Source organism: Ambystoma mexicanum, chromosome 5q (assembly GCF_040938575.1).
Source record: "Ambystoma mexicanum isolate Mex_15411 chromosome 5q, UKY_AmexF1_1, whole genome shotgun sequence".
NCBI lineage: Eukaryota > Metazoa > Chordata > Amphibia > Caudata > Ambystomatidae > Ambystoma > Ambystoma mexicanum.
Window position 1 is genome coordinate 722,213,748 of NC_090933.1, and position 20,618 is coordinate 722,234,365.

A 20,618-nucleotide genomic window follows, 5' to 3' on the forward strand; every position below is an offset into this window, starting at 1 on the left:
TATGCATCGTTCTGCTCTAATAATACACTTAGGAGACGAATTTCCCCGAACAAACCGATATCAGTTTCAAGGATCTTTGGGAGAAAATCCCCCCTACTGGACATTGCATGGATTTAGCAAGTCCCCTAGGGGAGGTGACGTGCAGTACCCCAACCCCTTCCTTACCTGGTCTGATACTCACACTGATAAAGGATTCTTCACATTTTGGATGAGTGGAATCCATGTAAAATCTGCTGAGGTTGGCAAAAAATCACCAAAACACAGATGTTCATGTATTTTATTTATTACATTTGTTATACGCCCAGACCCGGGGGTATCACGGCGTAGTTACAGACAATGGAAAATGCAATCTTAGAATGAACATAGTGGTGTACAGGTATAACAATCAAAAATGTACCATAATAGGAATCAAATATACAGTAATATACAAAGCAGTCAAGTAAAATAGTTGATTGGAGGGGATTAGTGCACTGGTTCAGTTAGAACTTGTTGAAGAGCCAGGTCTTCAAGAGGCTTTTGAATTTGGGGAATGAGGTTTCATTCATGATGTGGGTAGGTAGCGCATTCCAATGTCTGGGGGCCAATGTTTTGAAGCTGCTGCCCCCTGCTTTCTCTCTTTTGTATCTGGGGGTTTCAAGGAATGCGTTTTTGTTGGACCTGAGGAGTCTGGTCTGGGGCTTCATCATGACTGTGTTGTTGAGGTATTTGGGTGCTTTGTTAGCCCTGCATTTGTGGGTGATGCTCAGGGTTTTAAATAGAATTCTGGCTTGTATGGGGAGCCAGTGGTGGTCTCTTCTGGTGTTGGATATATGTTCAGATTTTTTGATGCCTAGAGCTGCTCTGAGGGCTTTGTTTTGCATAAGTTGAAGTTTAGCTATGTTGGCTTTGGAAGTGCCAAGGAATAGGATATTACAATAGTCTAGCTTAGACAGTATGAGTGCTCTGGCTAGAGTAACACAGTTGTTGGTGGAGAGGAATTTACGGCTGAGGGAGATGAGTTTAGAGGTGTAGGAAGTGGATGAGGCTAATGTGTTTACTTGTTTAGACATGGATAGTGTGGCGTCTAGGTATACTCCGAGGGTCTTGACTTGTTTAAGAACAGGGATTATGGTTCCATCGATGGTGAATGATTTAAAGGCGGGCTCAAGGGTGTTGATTTTGCTGGAGGAGCCTAGTATGAGGAGTTCGGTTTTGTCGTCGTTGAGACAAAGGCTGTTGTTAGCCATCCAGTTTTGGATGAGTGAGTAGATTTGGTTAACCAGGAGGGAGTCTTGTTCATGGTTACCTGTGAGAGGAATGAGGATTTGGGTGTCATCGGCGAAGTTAGTATAGATGACACCCAGGGCATCCAAGGCTGCAAATAATAGCTTGGTGTAGGCGTTATACAGAGTGGGGGATAGGCAGGAGCCTTGTGGCACACCTGCAGGGACGGGCATTGGGTCTGCTGATTCTTTGCCGATGCGAACACATACTGTAAGCAGATGTATTCAACTGAATTTCGCATCTTTTTGCATGGTTTAAAATGATTGGTGCATGCATATAGCAGTCCACTCAATAACCTCATTATTATGAATGTCCCCATATGAACTAATGGCTGTGACTTGTCACTCACAGTTTAAACGAAAGGAATCGGAAAAGCTGGGCACGCCCTTAAATAAATGTTCTGGTGGCAGCTGCAGTTCTCTTCTGTGCTTGCCCACGTAGCTGCCTTGTGACATCACAAACCAACTGTACTAAGTTATTGCAGTCAGGTAGTGATGTTATTTTTTGTCATTTCAGGTGAGTAGTGATGTAATGCTAGTTTTTCATTGCCGGTGAGTGGTGATGTCATAACTCGACTGTAATGATAAACATCTTTACAAGTGTGTGTAGCAGATACTGGGCCTCATTACGACCCAGGCGGTAGACGTGCCCTTATTAAGGGCACGGCTGCCGCCGGTAATGATTTTTTACCGGGTCCCAGAAAAGGGCAATAACCGGGTCATTCCGACCTTGGCAGACCCGGTAATTGCCCTTTTCTGGGACCTGGCAAAAATTAATTCCCATTCCCATTAGGGCTCAATGGGAATGGGGAGGATGCTAACAACGGGGCCTGGGGCCCGTTGTTAGCATTCTGGACTGCTAGAGGGACCTGCTAAGGACACCTGGTCTGACCAGGAGTTCCTTAGCTGGTCCCGCAGCAGTCCTTGTAATAGGGCAGCCCGTAATGAACGGTGACATTCCCGTACCGGCACCGTTCATTACGTGACCACCAGGGTCCTAATGAGGCCCATTGTATGCACATTAAATGCGTTTGTAATACATTATTACAGTAGGGCATTGATGTCTCAATGACTCTGGAAAGCCCCCAGCACTCAGCCGGCCACTGATTGATTGTGAAAAATGGGGCTCGCACCATGTTGTTTGTTTGTACAGGAGGATTTATTTTGAGGATGGTGTGTAGAGAGCAGCTTGACCAAAAAAAGAACATTCCGGAAAGGAAGAATAGAATATTTTGTAGCAAGACCGACACTATAAAAAAGGCATACAAGAGTGGGTGAAACAAAAGGGATCAAAAAGATATCTGCGGAAAAACGCAAATGGCGTGGGGTGAGGAAATGTAAAGGGGGTTTAAAAATTAAATAGAATGGTCAGGGTTAAAATAATCACAGGCCCCTCACCACAGGGTGGTGGAGGAAGATGCAACACCATGAGTAAACGTTCCATTGTTGTGGTTTAAGAACTCCTGCACCTGGAGGAGGATCAGCTCCTTCCTTGTCAAGGCTGCATGTGAATTTGCTTGGCAGAGGCTGGCTGCAGCCATCTGGTGGGAAAGGAAAAGGTTGGGGCATACAAAACTATGAGGCTCTCCAGGTGCTGCTTTTACCATGAATGAGCACGCCATTTTGTTTGGATTCTTGCTGTCAGATTGCCGGGGCAACTTCCTGAGTCGCTTGCCTCTGGACGTCTGCATCAGCCCTGACTTGGACCTGGGGAGACTCGGTTCTATGTGATTACATCGAAAAGAATTTGTTGAATACGATTTTGTCAATTTTTAAAAATTCAATTTGGCTGACAAAATATTTGAGGGAATCCCCCAGCACCCCCTCTCCCACTTTCCCCTATCTTTATTAACACAATTACCAACCGCCCACATTTGGGTTAAATTCGATTAAAGAAATTCATCGAATTGGTATTCGACGAATTCTTCCACAGTGTAACCTCCCTATCCCGAGAGACTCAGATTCAGCCTGAGCAAAGGCTTCTACCTCCACACCCCTATAGCACTCCTATCATGCCTCATGTACTTCCTCCAATATAGTCCCCTCTAGGATGTTGTTAGGCTGCAGTTTCTAGTGTTCGATGCATCTGCCCGTCACTAAGGCCTGCCACATCGAGATCTATGTAGCTGCCAGGCTCCTCCCATTCTGCTCATCTGGATTCTCAGAAGGTAGGAGGGGTGCGTGAGGGAATGGGGTCAGGAGGAACATCATTGTGCAGGTCTCTGGTGCACCAGAGCAAGGTCAATCTGCCTTCCTGGTTAGGAACCACCGAAAGCTGGCCTCAACTGCTGGTTTACATAGGCACCCACTATGACAATGTCAAAATGTGTGCTGGTGGTGGGGTCACTATGGCAAATGAGGGCTGGGGTCGGATTGTATGTGTGGTGTGGAGGGCAACAGGAGCTGGGGTATCTTTCTCCTCCAGGGTGGACATTGCAAGATCTCTTGACCCTTGGCGGGTGGCATCATCAGCTACATCCTACAATATGTTGTGTGTAATCCCTGTAAATCAGGATTCAGGTTGCCACATGCGCTCACATCTTACATGTTAGATAATGCACTGAAATGTGTGGCGGTCCCACATCCCTACAACAACATTGTTTGTGTGTGTGGCCTTCTTAGAGAGTAATTGTTATACATACCAATTATGATTGTATTAAATTGAACTTGACAACCTTGATTGGAAAGTTACACTTCATTATACAACCAGATGTCTAAAATTAAGTGATGTGAAACTATGCTAAGTGTTAATTTAAGAGGAGGGTGAAACGTATCATGAAAAGAAGGGAAAGTGTCACAGATGGCCTCAAGACGACACTGACTCTCGAAGACAGGAAAAGGTCTTTTATTAAAGAATCTGTAATGGGGCTCACAAAGAGCCGTTCCTCTCTCTCTTGCCTAATGTGGACAGTTCTCTTCCTCGCCGAGTTGTCCCTCAACTCGACGATGGTGTCTGCAGATCAGTAACCCCTACTGTCTTATCACTGACTGACTAATCATGAAGGCCTAAAGGTGAACACCCTTTCGCTCTTGCTCCCTCTGATATCAATCAAGGTGAAATCCTAATCTGGGTACTAAAAATAAAATCGATGTTCTGCAAGAAGAGGTGCCTCCCAGCCACCTTGGTCTCACCTGTTCCTTTCTTTCACACCCTTGTACTCCTCACCCTGAGGTTCTAAGCTTCCTCTCCCTTCCTTCTACTCTCTCTCTTTGTTAATTCCAGTCTCTTGTTGGGATAGACCCCCAGGTAGGTCAGAAGGCCACTAGGAGTTTGCATACTCTTGGAAGGCCCAACACCTACCCCCAAAAGGAATGAAGACCCAGTCAGGCAGCAAGTTCAAACTGCAGTTTATTACAGCAAAACCAATATGGTTCAGTACAATAATAGAAGAAATCCGTGGACCACTTAACGTTTCCTGGCTCACAGGCCAGTTATGTCCTAAAGTTGCATCATAGTGACATCACAATCTGGGCCCCTCTACAGAAAACCCAACAAACTACTGGATTGGATACTGAGTAATAGTCCACCTATAGTGGACAGTAAACATGTTAATCTACTGGCTCTCACATCTCAGGTGATTGGCCTGGTCTATCCCCAAATTGCTATCTCTAACAATGTTGCAGTGTGAGGGTCTTACCATTGGTTCTTGCCCATTGCTACCCACCCCTAGGAGCCTAAACTGTGATTTGTTAGGGCTGACCTCTCAAGGCCTGGGATCCGCAAAGGTTTTCAGCTCTTAGTGTACTCTCTCAAGGTAATAAGAATGACTATGGGCCTCATTACAACCTAGGTGGCCGTGGAATTAGTGGTGCTCGTAAGGGACCGGCACCGTTCATTACGTGCCGCCCTATTATGTGGACTGCAGTGGGTCCCGCTAAGGAACGCCTGGTCAGACCAGGCGTCCTTAGCAGGGCCCGCTAGCAGGCCAGGATGCTAACAACGGGTCCGTCATTGACAGGCCCGTTGTTAGCCTCCTCCCCATTCCCATTGAGCCCTATGGGTGTTCAAATGGGAATGGGGATGTACCGGGTCTGGGTCCGGTGAAATGGATTTACCAGGCCCTCCAAGGTCGGAGTGGCCCGTTAAGTCCCCTTTTGCGGGACCCAGACCTGGTACCCGGTATGGGGGTAGCCATGCCGCTAAAAGCGGCATGGCTACCTCCATACTTGTAATGAAACCCAATGTGTCTGTATTGTAACTCGTGTGTACCACCTTATACTATGAGAGTGCTCTTTCATCTCGTGCATCATTTGTCTCACATTGTAACAACTTTGTTGCAAGCTTCTGACTCGCGGCGTGAGATCAACTCCCTTTCCCAGCGCTGGTTTCTGTCCATTGTCTGAATTGGCTGGGTCACGTGTTTGGAGACCATGATTTGGAGCTCTGCAGTTCTGAATTATGAATAATTATTTACATGTATTGCAGCTGGTGCTACCTCTGTTCAGGGAATGGAATGTCACTCATATCTGGTGGGCTTGGCAGTGGGTCCTGTCTCACACATTTGCTCTTGTTCAACCTGAATTCAGCTCAGCTCAGCTCCTGCTGAGAGGCTTGTCGCCTGCTGTAATTTTCCTAAACCATTATGCGGTTCCTACAATGTCCATGCTATTCTATATTGTCCATATGTTCGTCACACTTGGCACTGTCAGACCCCATAGGTGCTCCTGCAGTTACATAAGGTTATTTGCTTGTGAGCAGCTGCAAGCTTCACTCACAATCTCTTGCTTCTTGTGGTTTCTGCGTTGCTGCGTTCAGCTAATGATACAAATAATAAAGGCAATGACACTATGTATATGTATCTGTCCTCTATCTGCAGAACTGTACTCTCGTGTTCTTCATGTATTAGGGTGTGTGATTGTGTCCCGTTGTGTGGATGGCATGCGTGCTTCATGTCTAACGCTGCTAAATCGCGGTGTCTATAACAACATCAGTAACGTGGCTTCTTGATGCTTTAATCGATACTGTCAATTGAGGTCTCTTTAGTTGCAGCCTGGGGCTCCTCATCCACTCTGGGGTAGACTTGTACTGCACCCGGCCTGTAGGGCTGGCTGAGAGGGTACCTTTCGACATACTCATCTATCATTGGAGCACTAGGAATTGGTCCGAAATAGTATGGGCGTTCACGGTAACTCCTGGCCTTCTTCCGTGTCATATATCTTATAGGAGGGTTTTTACTCTCCTCCCTCTACTAATATGGATTGGTGTTCACACTAGGGCAGACTTGGCCCTGGTGCAAAAATGCATTGAAAATGCATCTTTTTTTGCACTAGGGCAATTGCCCTGCTGTTTATAGCTCTCGTCATGGTTAAAAGGTTTTCTAATGGGTCCAAGTGTCTTTAGAAATAGGGAAAACCTTGCCCTAGTGCTAATACCGTGCAAACTTGTACTTGCACTAGTGCAAAGTTTCTGTAATCTGGCCCCAGGTACTTTAACTGTCAAAGCAAACTTCGGACGCAACTCATCTCCACATGCAAAGTTTGTGCCAAACAGAAGGAAGTGAAAATCTGCCCAAAGGCCGCACGTGGTTGGATGCAGAAGCTTTAGAACTTTGAAGAAGTTGGCGATTCCACGGTATAAGATGACCCCCAAGAAATGGGTGATGTTGCCGTGGTTACAGGTTACGAAATGACAATACCGTAGAATATGCCTGAGCATTTGCTTGTTTACATATTATAGTTCTGGTGTGTCACATGATGGGTGGTCAATGTGCTTCGTGAGGTCCTTCTCAAAGCTGTGTGAAGATACACAATGTTATAATATCTCATTAAGGCATGATCGTTCACCAAAAGAGAAGGTTTGATGTGCCGTTTTTGTCTTGCAACACTTCCAAGCAACTGTTAAACACTAAAATCAATTTTCCACATAGAACTCGGTCCAAAGGTACATTAGCATTCATGGGCCAGTTAGCGACCAGTCAACTGGCTAGGAGCACAGGCTTTATTCATTGCTGATTGCCCGTGCTCCATACGACGTACAGTCGCCAGGCCTGCCTCTGGAGCCAGGGATCCCCCGCACCCTGTCCTCCTGCTCCATTACACCTCCTGCTGCATCTCTGTGCCTCCCTTTCAAATGCATTAACTTGCCTCTCCCCTGCAGTCCCGTGTTGCCCTCTGCTGGCCATCTAGGAGAATTGTGAAAAGACTGCAAGCTCCTTCACTTACCAACATTTCTTACAGGTTTCTTTACTACTTCCCCCTTTTGACATGTGAAGCACTCAATAAATAGAATACTAATAATAATAATAATAATAATAATAATAATAATAATGTATGAGGCATCGCCTGAGCCCATGCAATGCATTTGAAGTAGACCTGAGCAGTTAGCTGGCATTTAAACTGTTCATTCTACAATATCCACGTCAACAGCAGTGAGCAAATACCCAGCCAGGTCATTATTTAAAGGATGTATAAGCACATTTAATTCAATGTGGATTAAAGGACTGGATTCCTGGCCAATCAAGGGGTACTGCATGAAGCATATATTGGATTAAAATGTACACTGGGAAAGTTAGCTCATATTGCACTCCTGCGTTGACCCGCATCGGAGCGGTGGTAATTCATCAGTGTATCTGACAGCTCGGGAAGCAGTGCCCCCTGGTTGCCTTCTGATTAATGCGGCCTCTCATGTTACTGAAGTCTTGCTTCTGCCACCAAATGCTGCAAATCACCACCTCCCGAGAAGCAGGGCGGGGAACGGCTCTGTGCCCGGAACCTTTGCCGGCTGAAGGTACCGATCAGTGGATGCGCAGGGTCACTGCGCAACACGGGCAGAAGCAGGCGGGCTATCCATAGACAGGAAGCAGGTCAATATCCGTCCGATGGTTGATGAAAATAGGACGGTGCTGACGGCCTCGCTCATTTTACGGCTACTATTTACAAGAACAAAGCTTCCGGAATCCGTGTGCGGACTTGGAATATGCAAATGTCCACAGTACTCCAAGTGGTATCTCTCCAATTCTTCACCCAGAAAGGCCACCTCACAGGGAAATGCATCCAGGCAAAGGATATATATCCAGAGCGCTCAAGTTTGAGGGCGCCATCTTGACCTGTTTTTATTTGGATTCTGGAAATTCTTTTTTTTTCTCAACTTCAAATAGGAAATAAATAACTACAAGTCCCAGAATACAAAAAAAACAAGCATTGGCAATGACAACAGTTTGGGCTTTTGTATAGGTATGGGAAAGGCGCTGCTGTAGCGTACTAACTGGATAGTGATGCTAGCAGGTCAAAAATGGTGCGAGTGCCTGGGCATGTAATAGCAGTGCCTGGCAAATACGGTATACTTATACACAGGCCAAAACCGTTGGCTTGGCCAATGCTGGTTTTAAAAAGGACTTCAGTGAAGGGCATGCATAGTGCTTATAAATGGAGTGGCTGGAGGCGGAACTGGTTATTAACTCTTTGTTACACCAGTAGGGCATTTATAACTCCAATTAAGACAACTCTCAAAAGACTGCTTTGTGAAAACACTGGCAGGCAATTTGTAAAGTTTAATGGGAAGGCTTGATAGCAGTGAGCTCAGAGAGTTTCCATTGGGAAGTGTTTGGGCAGGAGCTGGGTGGGAATGGCCATAGGGATTAGCATGGCCATGGGCAGTCAATGGGTAGCAAATAGCCAAACAACACCAACGTGCTTTGTTTCCCACAGCGTAAGCAATTTCTCCCGATCTCTACTCTAATGCAATAGTTCGGATTATAGGAGGTGCCAAAGCGCCACCCAATACCACAAACTAAAAACAGGGCTAGATGGTCTTCGTACTCATGGCCACAGGAAATGCAAGAGCTCAGTATCTCCAGCAAATCGTTCACCTGCAAGAAAATAAGGGATTTGAAACCCCTCAGTGCACGCATGTACTTTCACAGCAGGGCCTTGCAATGCTGGGGTCTGTGTCGTAGTGCGGTTGTAGACTGGCGCGGACTCCCAAACGGTCCATGTCACTTCAGGGGCCCCGCTCGAACGCTGCAATGCACATGTTATTTCAAGCACACTGGCGTGCATTTGGACAAGTGGATTCTTGGGTTACTCTGTCATCCACATGACATCGCATGATCAGTTGAATACCTTTGCAGCTGCAAATAACTCTGCAGGTTGCAATGTGCGTAGTTGTGGGCTGCGGTGTGCATGGCTATGCCAGGTCCTAGTCTGCATGCCTGTGCAGGTAACGCTGAGATCTCTCAGGGGCTGTGCGGCACTGTGGTGGAAGTGTGCCCCTGAGGTGTGGGTTACAACAAGGAGGCCCTTATCCACTTGAATACAACCGGAGCCTAGTCATTTCCATGCACGTATATATTAAATAAAGCCTCTGATTGGGCATAGCTAACTTCAGAATATGACACAAACATTGCATTTTAGGACATGTTAAACATGCTCAGTGGAACAGCAGGGATGGGTGCTCTTGCTCCTAAGAACAAACAAGTGGGTCAACAACAACCCAACCTGAATCGGGACTTACATCACGTTCTACTGAAATCTACACAATGGCCCTCATTACGACCCTGGCGGAAATCGAAAAACGATGGCGGAAATGCAATACCGCCATCGAATAGCGCTCGGTGCGACTATGACCCGTCACCGCAAAGTACGAAGCCATTAGCGACACCGTAGTGAACGCCAACGCTAACTGCACCAAGCACGCGCGCGCGCGCCATGCCAAACCGCAAACACCACCATGGCGCAACGGTACGCCAATTCCGACCCTAGCGGGCATGTACCTAACGCCATCAGGCATGGCGTAATGTACCATTCCGCCATGGCGAGAAGTACGGCATCGCGAATCAACCGTAAACGGCCCCACTGAGTGCCTGTACACCGCTCCCTGCCCACAAAGTACAACTCCCCGTAGGTGCAATGAAGCCACAATGCAACCATTGAAATGTACAAGTCACCCATGCATGGCAACGAACAAAAGAAACACAAGAGGGGCCAATGGGAGCTGCAGGGCACAGATGGCACGAATACAGAAGCCATCCCAATGGACATGACCACAGTCCCCCACCAAGAAACGCACGCAAACACAGGCACCTGTGACCAGCAATATTCCGAAAATCACATCATTCCACCAGTCCACCTGGCTGACCGGCATCTGTTACACAAAACCCAATCCCCCTCCCCTGAGCATGACAACATTCAAACAGTCATATTGGCAGCCCCCATCCCTGACCTCACTGGGCTTCGTAGGCAAACGCGCCCAGCACAGTACCACGCAACTAAACCCCGAAGCTGGAACCCAATGCAGATCTCCTCACAATACATCGCCCCCCAAATAGGCATATGCCACATCACTTGCAAAGAAAAACGCTACACGGGCCAAATCAGAATAGAAATTTTATGCACATCAAAATCACCAAGCCCATACAGCCATCAGGCCATGAACTCCAAAACACTAATCACCATTGTGGGCTGCTTCCGCAAGAAATGACCAGCCACTACCTGTGTGTCGCCCTGTTCCCCCATGGTACACAGAGCCACATTCACGTACGAAAAGGCAACATGGAAGCGCACAGAACCGCAGGGCCGTCCCAATGGGGAGGCACTAGTCCAGCTGAAAGGCCGAAATGTTGCTCCGAGCCACCAGTACTGCGTAAGGGCATGTGGGCCATTGGCGATCGTCCCATAAGATCGTAATGCTGCTCCACTGATTAACACAAAGCAGCAGGTGTCGGGAGTAAAATCCATCTGCAGGAGTGGCATACAGATGGCAGTGGCAAAAGGGGAGGAGATACCTGTCAACCAAAAGAAAAGAAAAAGAACAGAATGGCCATCAGAACTACATTCCAACAACTCACTTCAATGATCACACGAAATCCACAGCCATATGCATGCTAGCCCACTCAAAAGGATCATCACCACCCCAAAACCACTTGCGACTCATAACCATCTATATCGAGGTGCAAACACCATCACAAACGAGTGTACCTGTGCATGCGTCTGTCAAAACAGATTCCATCAGATGGGAATGTTAACGTGCATGGACACAAGTGTCTGAGGGCGCCTCGAGACAGGGAGGGCTCAACAAGGCCAGATGGACGATGGTCCCACTATGGCAGCCCTGCATCACATAGCGTAGGGGAGGCGGATAGATCCCAAGAAGCCCTGTACATGGCAAACTCTGTATCAAATCACCTGCCCATGCATCCATCCATCATTCCCTCATCCCGGGATCAAAACGCCTGAATAATTACTCACATGACATTAGAAACATCCATTGAGTCTGTGCGTTATGCAGCCTGCTAAATCCACAGTGCCCCAGCCCGTAATTCCAGTGTTGTGAAGTAACATGTATTTGGGAACGGACGGCCTCATCGCCCACGTAGCTATTGCGCATCCCAAACTATTCATATCAATCATTGCTCCCTCGCCATGGGCCCTGTCTCAAGGACATAGAACAATAGAACGTTATATTTGCAGTCAGACCTGTGGGCATCTCCTCGCCGCTAGCTGGAAACCGAAAGCGCCGCCCTTCGAATTCCTCATTTGCAACATCACGTCGAAAAGGCATCTGTGGCCGTTTGAAATCACTAATTATTCCATCGAGTGCGGCTGTGTGTGAAAATGGCAACTGCCTTCACCCACGAATGGGACGCCCCGCCCGTCGTTGCAACTCGGTACAGTGATGCATGAGGGCCCACCGTTACTCGAGTACTACGTTCCACTGACCCCTCACAAGTCTGTTCGCGACTGCACAGATAGTATGTGAAACAATGGGACCACAGCAGAATGAACATATCAACCAATCTTACACGGCCATCGGGTACAAATACATGATTGCAATAGCAAGATACAATTCCCCGAATTGCAGCGTTGTGCGCGGGACGTGCTCGGCCAAAGGGGAGAGCAGTTTGCACAGGTGGAATCAATCACCACAGGTGGAGGCCATACAGCCTGAAAACACATAAATTGCACAGCCAGTCTCCTCCCACAACCACACCGAAATGCTACCGGCAGGACTCGCGATGTTGGCCCTGGGGGACCTGATAGCACTGCAAGTGCTCCGACTCCAAGAAGAAGACGAACACCAACTACAACCAGCCGCACGGAGGAGACGCAGGAGGAGGAGGAGGCCAAGGCAGGGCCAGCAAGGCCCACCAGCACAGCCACTACCACCACGCAGGCAGCCCGCAATACCACGCCTCCGAGCACATCCGTTCAACCTCACTGATGAGCAGATCCACACCCTCTACCGTCTGGACCGGGACACCATAGCCGCCATTGTGGACATGACACAGGCTGACCTTGTCAGCATGATAGATAGCCCAACCGCCATCCCACCCCTACTGAAGGTGGTGTCTGTACTACACTTCCTGGCCACAGGCACCTACCAGCACACAGTCGGACAGTTGCATGGCATTTCTCAGCCACTGTTCTCACGGACACTATTGCAAGTGCTCGATGCCCTCCTGCAGCACGCAGACGACTACATCTCTCTACCACGCTCGGAGCAGGAAATAACCAACACAAAAGTGGGATTCCATGCACTTGCCGGCATACCGGGTTGCATTGGTGCCATCGACTGCACCCATGTTGAATTGGTCGTCCCACATGCCATGGAGGCCCAGTACCGCAACCGAAAACAATTTAATTCCCTGAATGTACAGATGGTGTGTGACTCCAACAGGATCATTACACATTGTTGTGCCCGATTCCCTGGATCAACCCATGATTCTATGGTCTTGAGGAACTCTACAATACCACGCTACATGGAGCGACACGCAGGGAACAGATCCTGGCTACTCGGTGAGTCTCATTACATGCATGATGATGTGGGGTATGTGAATTGGCAATGACCTGCCAGGAAGGGGGGGGGGTGTGCGTACGTATCAATGGCATTCCACATCATACGTTTCTCGTCCACATACAGGTGATGCTGGATATCCACTGAAGAGATGGCTCCTCACACCAGTCCGGAACCCACGGGACCAGCATGAGGAGGACTACAACCATGCCCACTCACGTACCCGTGTAGTCATTGAACAGGCATTCGGCCTACTGAAGACTCGTTTCCGCTGCCTCAGCAGGTCTGGCGGGGCACTCCTGTACCGCCATGAGAAGGTTGCAAAGATGGTGATGGCATGTGTCATGCTCCACAACATGTGCGTACGTAGAAATGTGCCCATGCCCCCTGACGCAGAACTGCAAGCACCTGATGATGGTCATGATGAGGGTGGGGATGTGGCAGCACCTCATGGAGTCTGCGAGGCACCGGAGGCCCGTGACATTCGTCAGCATCTCATTGATGTATGCTTCTAGCACTCACGCCTGGTGGCTGATACATGGACACGGGACTCGTGGCACTGCGTGTGTCTGGGACATGCACAATATGGACTGTACGCCTATGATGGCCTAGTACACAAAGATCAATGTCCACACTTCTCATTGGTTGATCGTGCACTTTTTATGGCATATGTGATATCATGTTGAACACCCTATCGACCCGCCACCCAAGTGAGCCCAACACACCCCCTCCACCCTCCTACCTCCCCCCCGAACACCAGTGTCCAAAGATGCTCATTGTCAGTGGGCTGTCGCTATTGCATGCCCCCTCTGCGGGTATCAGGGGCACCCCTGCCTGTGGAGCGCAGGTTCCTTCCAGATCTACGTTGGGGGCTGCCCTGGACGGAACTTGCAACGGATGATGTGTCTGCCTGCTCACGTCCATGCATGTCCCTAAGGGTTTGCGAGAGCTCAGTGAGCACACGGCGCACTGCGGCAAGTTCGGCACATACGTCTTTGGACGTCGCATGCAGTTCCCCCCTCAGGCTCTCGGTGCTTCTCTCAATTTGTGCCCTTAGCGTCTCTGTACCTCTCTCCATTTCTGCCCTAAGTGTCTCAGTTGATGTTTCTATGTCTGCCTTAGTGCCCCCACATTCATCGGCATGGTCCTTGAGGAGTGTGGCCAGTTGCTGCTGTTGTTCGATCAACTGGTCGAGGGACTGTTGCCTCTGCTGGGCCATGGCCATTTGCGGGGGTGTCACAGAGGGGCTGTTGTCCTCATGTTGCCTTGCCACAGGGCTTGTGGGGGATGGCCAGTCGTCGTCTTGTGGGTGCCCCTGCGTGGTATCCTCATGTTGTACGGGATGGGACAGACAGGGGGATTGGGACAGGTCATGGATGGATCTGACTTCGGCATCCCCGTTTTCTGTGTCCGAGCATGCTGCCATCAATGGGGTGTCACCTATGGTGCTGCTGCCACCAGAGGCAGTGCCTTCTGTGGCATCCATTGGGGGGACCTGTGGTGGTGGTGTTGTGGGCATGCTGGCTGCTGGGGTGCCTGTTGATGTTCCCTCCTCTGTGCTGCCACCTGATTTGTGCTGCTGCCGTGTCTTGATGCGTGCAGCTGAGGTGGAGGGTCTCTGGCCGTTGGTCTTGGCCCTCTTTGCAGGTGTGCTGGTAGGGGTGTCCTGTAGCTCGTCGTTTGGATCGGACCCTGTGGTGGAGTAAAGGAGGGCGAGGGTTATTGATGGGTCTGTGGGAATTGGAATGGCATTGTATCACATGCTTTGGGGTGGTACCTGAGGGTGATTTGGGTCGGGGCCTTGGAGGTGCTTTGATTTGTGTGTGGAGTGAGGGTGCAGTTGTTTGGCAGCCTGCAGTTAGGGTGTGCCTGCTGCACGTGTAGTGCGTGTATTAGGGGTTTTTAATTATTTATGTATTTATTGTGGGTTTTAACGTGCGCTATCAGGCCGATGTGTGTGGACGTTCTCCTGGACATGTGTTTCTGTTGCACTATGTGGACGCATGGTACTTCACATGGATGGACTGTGTGGATTTGGCATTGTTTTATCTGGCCCACCTACCTGAATCTTCGGATGTCTGCACTCCTTTCTCCATCCCTCCGACTCCCTCTATGCTCTCCATTCCGATGGTGGAGGCACAGATTTCTTCCCAGGGGGTCAACTTGATGGGTGATTCAGGACCTCCCCCGGTGGCTGTGGCAATGTTGCGGTTGGCAGAGAGTATGCTGCGGACGCGTATCCGCAGGTCGTCCCATCGCTTGCGGCATTGCTGTGGGGTGCGGGGTGCGGTCCCCACCGCACTTACCCGCTGTGCCACCAGAGCCCATATGGCCTTCTTGTTTGCAAGTGCCGTCCTGGTCATTTGCGTGCAGAAGACGACGGCAGCATTCTCCTGGAGGGTCTCTGTTAGCACGGTGAGTTCCTCACGGGAGAAGTGGACCTGCCGCTTGCGGTCGCACGCTTTCTTCGCTACTTTTCCCATTTTTCTTGGTTTCGCTAGGGTGGTTGACGGGTTGGGGTGTGTTTCAGGGTAGTGATTTTAGTGGTTGTGTGGTTTTAGTGTTTTTATAGGTGTACGCCGGGATGTTTCCCGTTCCGGGCCCATGTTTTAACTTCCGTTTCCGTATATTTCCGGTCACCGTACTTTCCGGTAGGCGCACACTGCGGTGACCGCTAAGAGGGGTGGCGGTATTGCACCTAGGGCGCCGTACGGCGGCGGTGTGGGCCGTTTTGGGGTCATTTCCGCCATCGGGGACTTTGCACTTCCGCCGTGGCGTGGTGCTCGTGCCCGATGGGTCGGAATGGGCCGCACTTTGCTCCTTCGTGCAATGGCGGAAACGCTATTTACGCTGTGGCGCTCCGGTCAGTCGCTTTCCGCCAGGGTCGTAATGAGGGCCAATGCCTCTGTTCATTCTTAGATATTTCACGCTTGAACAAGGCATGAACTAACTTAACAGGGAATTAGGCACCTTAGATGAAACGTGCACACAATATGCACTTACGACATTTGTGCACCAAGCTCATTGATAGCATCGATGTATTATTTATTATATGTGATGTTTTGCACAACACCTCACATTTTGTGAAACTACTTTGCAAAGCTTTTCAGGGAATGCGAAAAGGAGATGGAGAACGAAGAAAAGGATTGGGGGTATGTTGGGGGAAAGGAATAGGGATCGGGGTGAAAGGGCTTGGGTGGGCTAAGGGGAAGATGGACAGACCAGACGGCTTAGACTGGGATGAATAGGAAAGTCATCATGTTCAGTGCAGCCCATAAACTGTTGTACTCTGGGACTCTAATGCAAGTGGGCAGTGAGGAGTGGAAGCAAACTTGTTTGAGACTCTAAATGGGGCCCCAACCCTAAAGCTCTTCCATTGGCAAATTTAAGGAGCCTCATTTATTTTGGATGTATCTCGTTTTGAGGGCTGAATTGACGGGGAGATTAAGTGCTTGGACTATGGCTTTTGGGGGTGGAGGGGTTGTGTTTCCAGAGGGTGGATAAACAGGGATAAAGGCAAGGGAGTGGGGTGCTACCATGGGGCAGAGGGAGACTGGGTAAAGAGGATCAAAGTTGGAGTGTGGACTGGTGGCAGTTGGGCAGAAGGGGAACGCCATTTTGACTAAGGGTGCAATGAGGGAACTGGGAGTTTATGGCCACCAGGTTACATAAAATGGGTTTGTTGAGATGAGAGAGGTTGCTCCTGTCGAAAGGGAAGTATAGGCAGGACTGCTGAGGGTACCAAGTGAGGAAAACGGAAGGGCAGAGGAATGAGGGTGTTATAGCACGAAGGCGTGTTGAATAAGAGGGTTTTCACGTCTTTCCTAAAGTGTATGAGATTCTTCTGCTCTCTGAGTTCGATTGGAAGATGGCTAAGTCCTAGGGGCCAGCCACTACGAAACTGATTTCTCCATCACATTTCTGGTTAAGTCTAGGGGCTGTGAGGAATCTGAGGATGTCGTCTCTTCTCCCCTATGGGACTAGGGAGGTGCGTCCACATTACAATTGTCCCCCTGCGGGTGGTGTATCAGGGAGGATCACATGGGAGAGAAATCCCCTGACGCGATTAGGGACAACCCTTCCCAGAGAGCATGGTATCCCATCGTCTTAATAGCCCCTCCCTCCTTCCCCAGATGAAGTTCTCCCTCACTTTCCCAGGCAGTGTTACTATCTGTTATTGTAAGGCTAAGGGCCTCATTATGAGTATGCTGGTCCAGTAACAACGGTGCTGGTAAGCTACCAGCACCGTTGTTACTGGACCGGCACACTCCGAGTTCTGCGGGCGGGTGCCCGGTCTGAGCTGGCAGGCAGAAAGGCACCCGCTCGCAGACTTTGACGGATGCATCGGCACTGTTGCACACAGTGCCGGTGCATCCGTCCTCCCCATTCCCATGAGGAGCTCCTTTGTGCGCTGCCCGAATGAACCTCTGTGTGTTCCAAAGCCGGGGAAGCCACGGGGAAGCATAGCCCTGTCATGCAATGGAGAAGGGACTGGCGGAGTGGCTTCCAATGAGAAACCAAAGTGAAACTGATGATTGGGCAGGCCGCTGACCGAAGCAAGCAGCTGCCGTAGCCCCAGAAGGAAGCACCGCTCCCCAGAAGACGTGCACCAGAGATACAGGCATGAGGGTAGAGCTGAAGGTCCAGGAGGAGTCGGGGAACAACAGGAACAAGAGAGTCAGAGGATCTGGGACTCTGGAGAAGCAGAGAGAGTGCAGAAGGGAGTGTATGCTTGGTAGGAGAGTAAACCAAGCTTTTGCAACAGCACATTGCGAGTCTGGGAACCGCACCCACACAAGAATAAGAGAGAAAGAGCGTCTGGGACCCTGAATAAAGCAGATACAATACAGAAAGGAGCACATGCATGGCAGGAGTGCAAACCAAGTCATGGCAAAAGGACTTTGAGAGTCTGGGACATGCACCCATATGAAAGCCGAAGAATAAGAGGGTCTGGGATTCTGAGAGGTATGAAGATAGTCCATGAGAGGACATGTTCCTGGCAGGAGAGCGAACCAAGCTGGACATATACTTGGCAAGCACCTTGTGGCACAACACTTACATTCTGCTTTTGCATCCAATACCCTCACCTCCTGCACCCTTCACAGACTTGAAAATCACCACCATAACCTGACTGTTCACACATTTGACTGTTCTGCCTGTCAGACCCTAAACCAACCCTCAAAGCAGCGCTGAAAGTGGTGTGATTGTGCTAAGCATAGAACTACCCACAGGTTTCCCCAGGCCGGAATAGTGGCTATGAACAAATCACGTGTGCACCATTCCTCCTATGGCAGTAACACCTATATGCCCTATTGCTGCAACACTCACTACAGGTGTGTGCCTGGTTTGAGTGGTGTTGTCCTCAGTAGGGAGTGGGTAGCTGACTCAAAAGCATTTGCTCCACACCCCGCCCCTCCTCACTGTGGGGTGCTGTTATGTAAAGCCTACTTTGCACATACGTACATTCACAAACCTCGTCTCACTTGTATATATTAACATAGAGTGTAAATTGTGGGGGGCGGGGGTGCTTCCGGAGTTTTTGTGAAGATGGCACTGGAAGGATATAAATGGGTGGGGTCAGGAACTTAATGTTCATTAGTGGAGCTTCCACAACACCCAATCCAAATACTCACAAACAGAAGCACTCAAAAAGCCTATGTGACACACTTGTGGCTCGCCTGTAGGTAACATAAGATCAGCACATGACTTAACTACACCAAATGAGCTGAAGAATGGAGAATTCAACAATCTCAATGTGTTACATCTAGCAAGAGATAAAAACCTATTAGTTAAAGGAAGTTTAATATTATTATAGTAATAACCAACTAGAACCCACTAAAGAAACAGGGGTAAAAAGACAAAAATAACAACACTGGCAATGACAACCTTTTGGGCTTCTCTGTTAGCATGGGATAGCCATTAGCCAAACTGCTGTAGTGGTAATAAAATGGTAGTAACTGAAACATGGCGCCAGTACCTGGGCATATGATAGCAGCATCTGGCAAATGCTTAGCAAATACCTACACACAACTCAGAACTGTTAGCTTAGCCAATGCTTGTTTTTAACAGTAATTCTTTGATGGATACAAATATGCTTATACATCAAGTGGCTACGGGCACACTTGATTAAGGCATCTTTATTATAGCACGTTTACAGCTCAGATTACACCTTTAACTCACTTTGAGCACAACATTTGATGTTGCTGCTTACTAAAGCTAGTTCAAAGAGATACCGAGAGCTGTGGGCGAGGAGGTGTGGGAAGTAGGTGGACGTGGCAAAGGGATTAGTAAGGCCATGGGCTTTCAATGATTGGGTAACTATCCAAACAGCACCTACGAGCTCAAATCACATCACCCGTATAGCTTTACTCTGATGCAGTAGTTGCGACTTACAGTTGGCACTTTACACAATAGCTGAAACTAAAAATTACCTTATCTGTTTTATTGCAAGAGGAAGTCGAGGCATTGGTATATTTGCCTTCAAAGGGGGCCTTTGGAAGTCTGAGAGAGGCCAGAAAAGTTTGAAAATATTCTAAGAGCAACTAGGGGTCTTTTTGGCAGAATTGGGAACAATTGGAAGCCAGGACAGTAGTGGACTAGGTTGGTCTTCGGGTCTACTGTTTGTAGCTTTTCTTGAAGCTCAGTTTTGCCTGATGGGCACTGGGCAATTTACAACGTGGATTCTGCGGCCTTTAATCCACTCAGGATAGTCAAGCTGCGATCTGAGGTGAAGAAGCGCCAGTCAGCTGGCAGATACATATTGTATTCTTGAGCCAGCTTTCAAATAACAGATTTCTCCAAGTGTGACAGGTAACGCCCACATGGCCTTGGATCAGCTTTGTAGGACATTGCCCTGCTAGTGGAGTGCGATGCAGTGAAAAACAAGGCCCTACTGTAGAGCCTAAGGGGTGCGGTGTGCCGCAAGCGCCTAAGAGGCCATGTGAAGCACCTTGCACCTTTCATTTATATCATGGACTGCCTATTAGGCTTGAATGGCCGCGCAACACAGTCTTCCAAGTTTCCATATAGGGATGACCACTTGGAGTGTCACCGTTCCTACTCAATGTACGAGTGTGACCATTGGATAACACGTCCCATATACGTTGATGTTCTCATAATGTCGCTGCCACTGGGATTCTGCTCCCATTCAGCTCAGCTCAATGGCGCCCTTGTTAATTGCAAAATTAGAAAAAAAATGTAAGACTCTGGGTAAAAAATGATGATATGTTTAAGGGTATGTAGCCTGGCCCTCCCATTGCTTTCACCAGTCAATGGAGTTACAAGACAATGGGCCTCATTAAGAGTCCGGCGGTAGCCGTGCCGGTAAAACCAGCAGGCTACCGCCGGACTCGTGGGGATTTACCGGCTCCGGACTTTCCGGAATTACCGGGGCATTACAGCCCTTGTGGTCCGGTTATTCCGGAGCCGGCATTCCGTTACTCACCATTCCCGTGGAGTCGGACTCCCTGGGAATGGCGGCCGTGGAAACACCGGCACCATGCAGTAATGGTGCCGGTGTTTCCACGTCCGTCTGCGGCTGGCGGGCGTAACACCACACGGCCACAAAACTGGTATGGAAAACGGTGCTGGTACGGTTTTACCGGCACCGTTAAATCTGGAACGTC

The 20,618-nt window shown here is 49.1% G+C and overlaps 1 protein-coding gene across 3 annotated transcripts in view; it reads left to right on the forward strand.

The window, feature by feature from the left end:
• KCNB2 (potassium voltage-gated channel subfamily B member 2) overlaps positions 1-20,618 on the forward strand; it is a 736,266-nt gene that overhangs the window by 693,331 nt on the left and 22,317 nt on the right. The window lies entirely within an intron of this gene.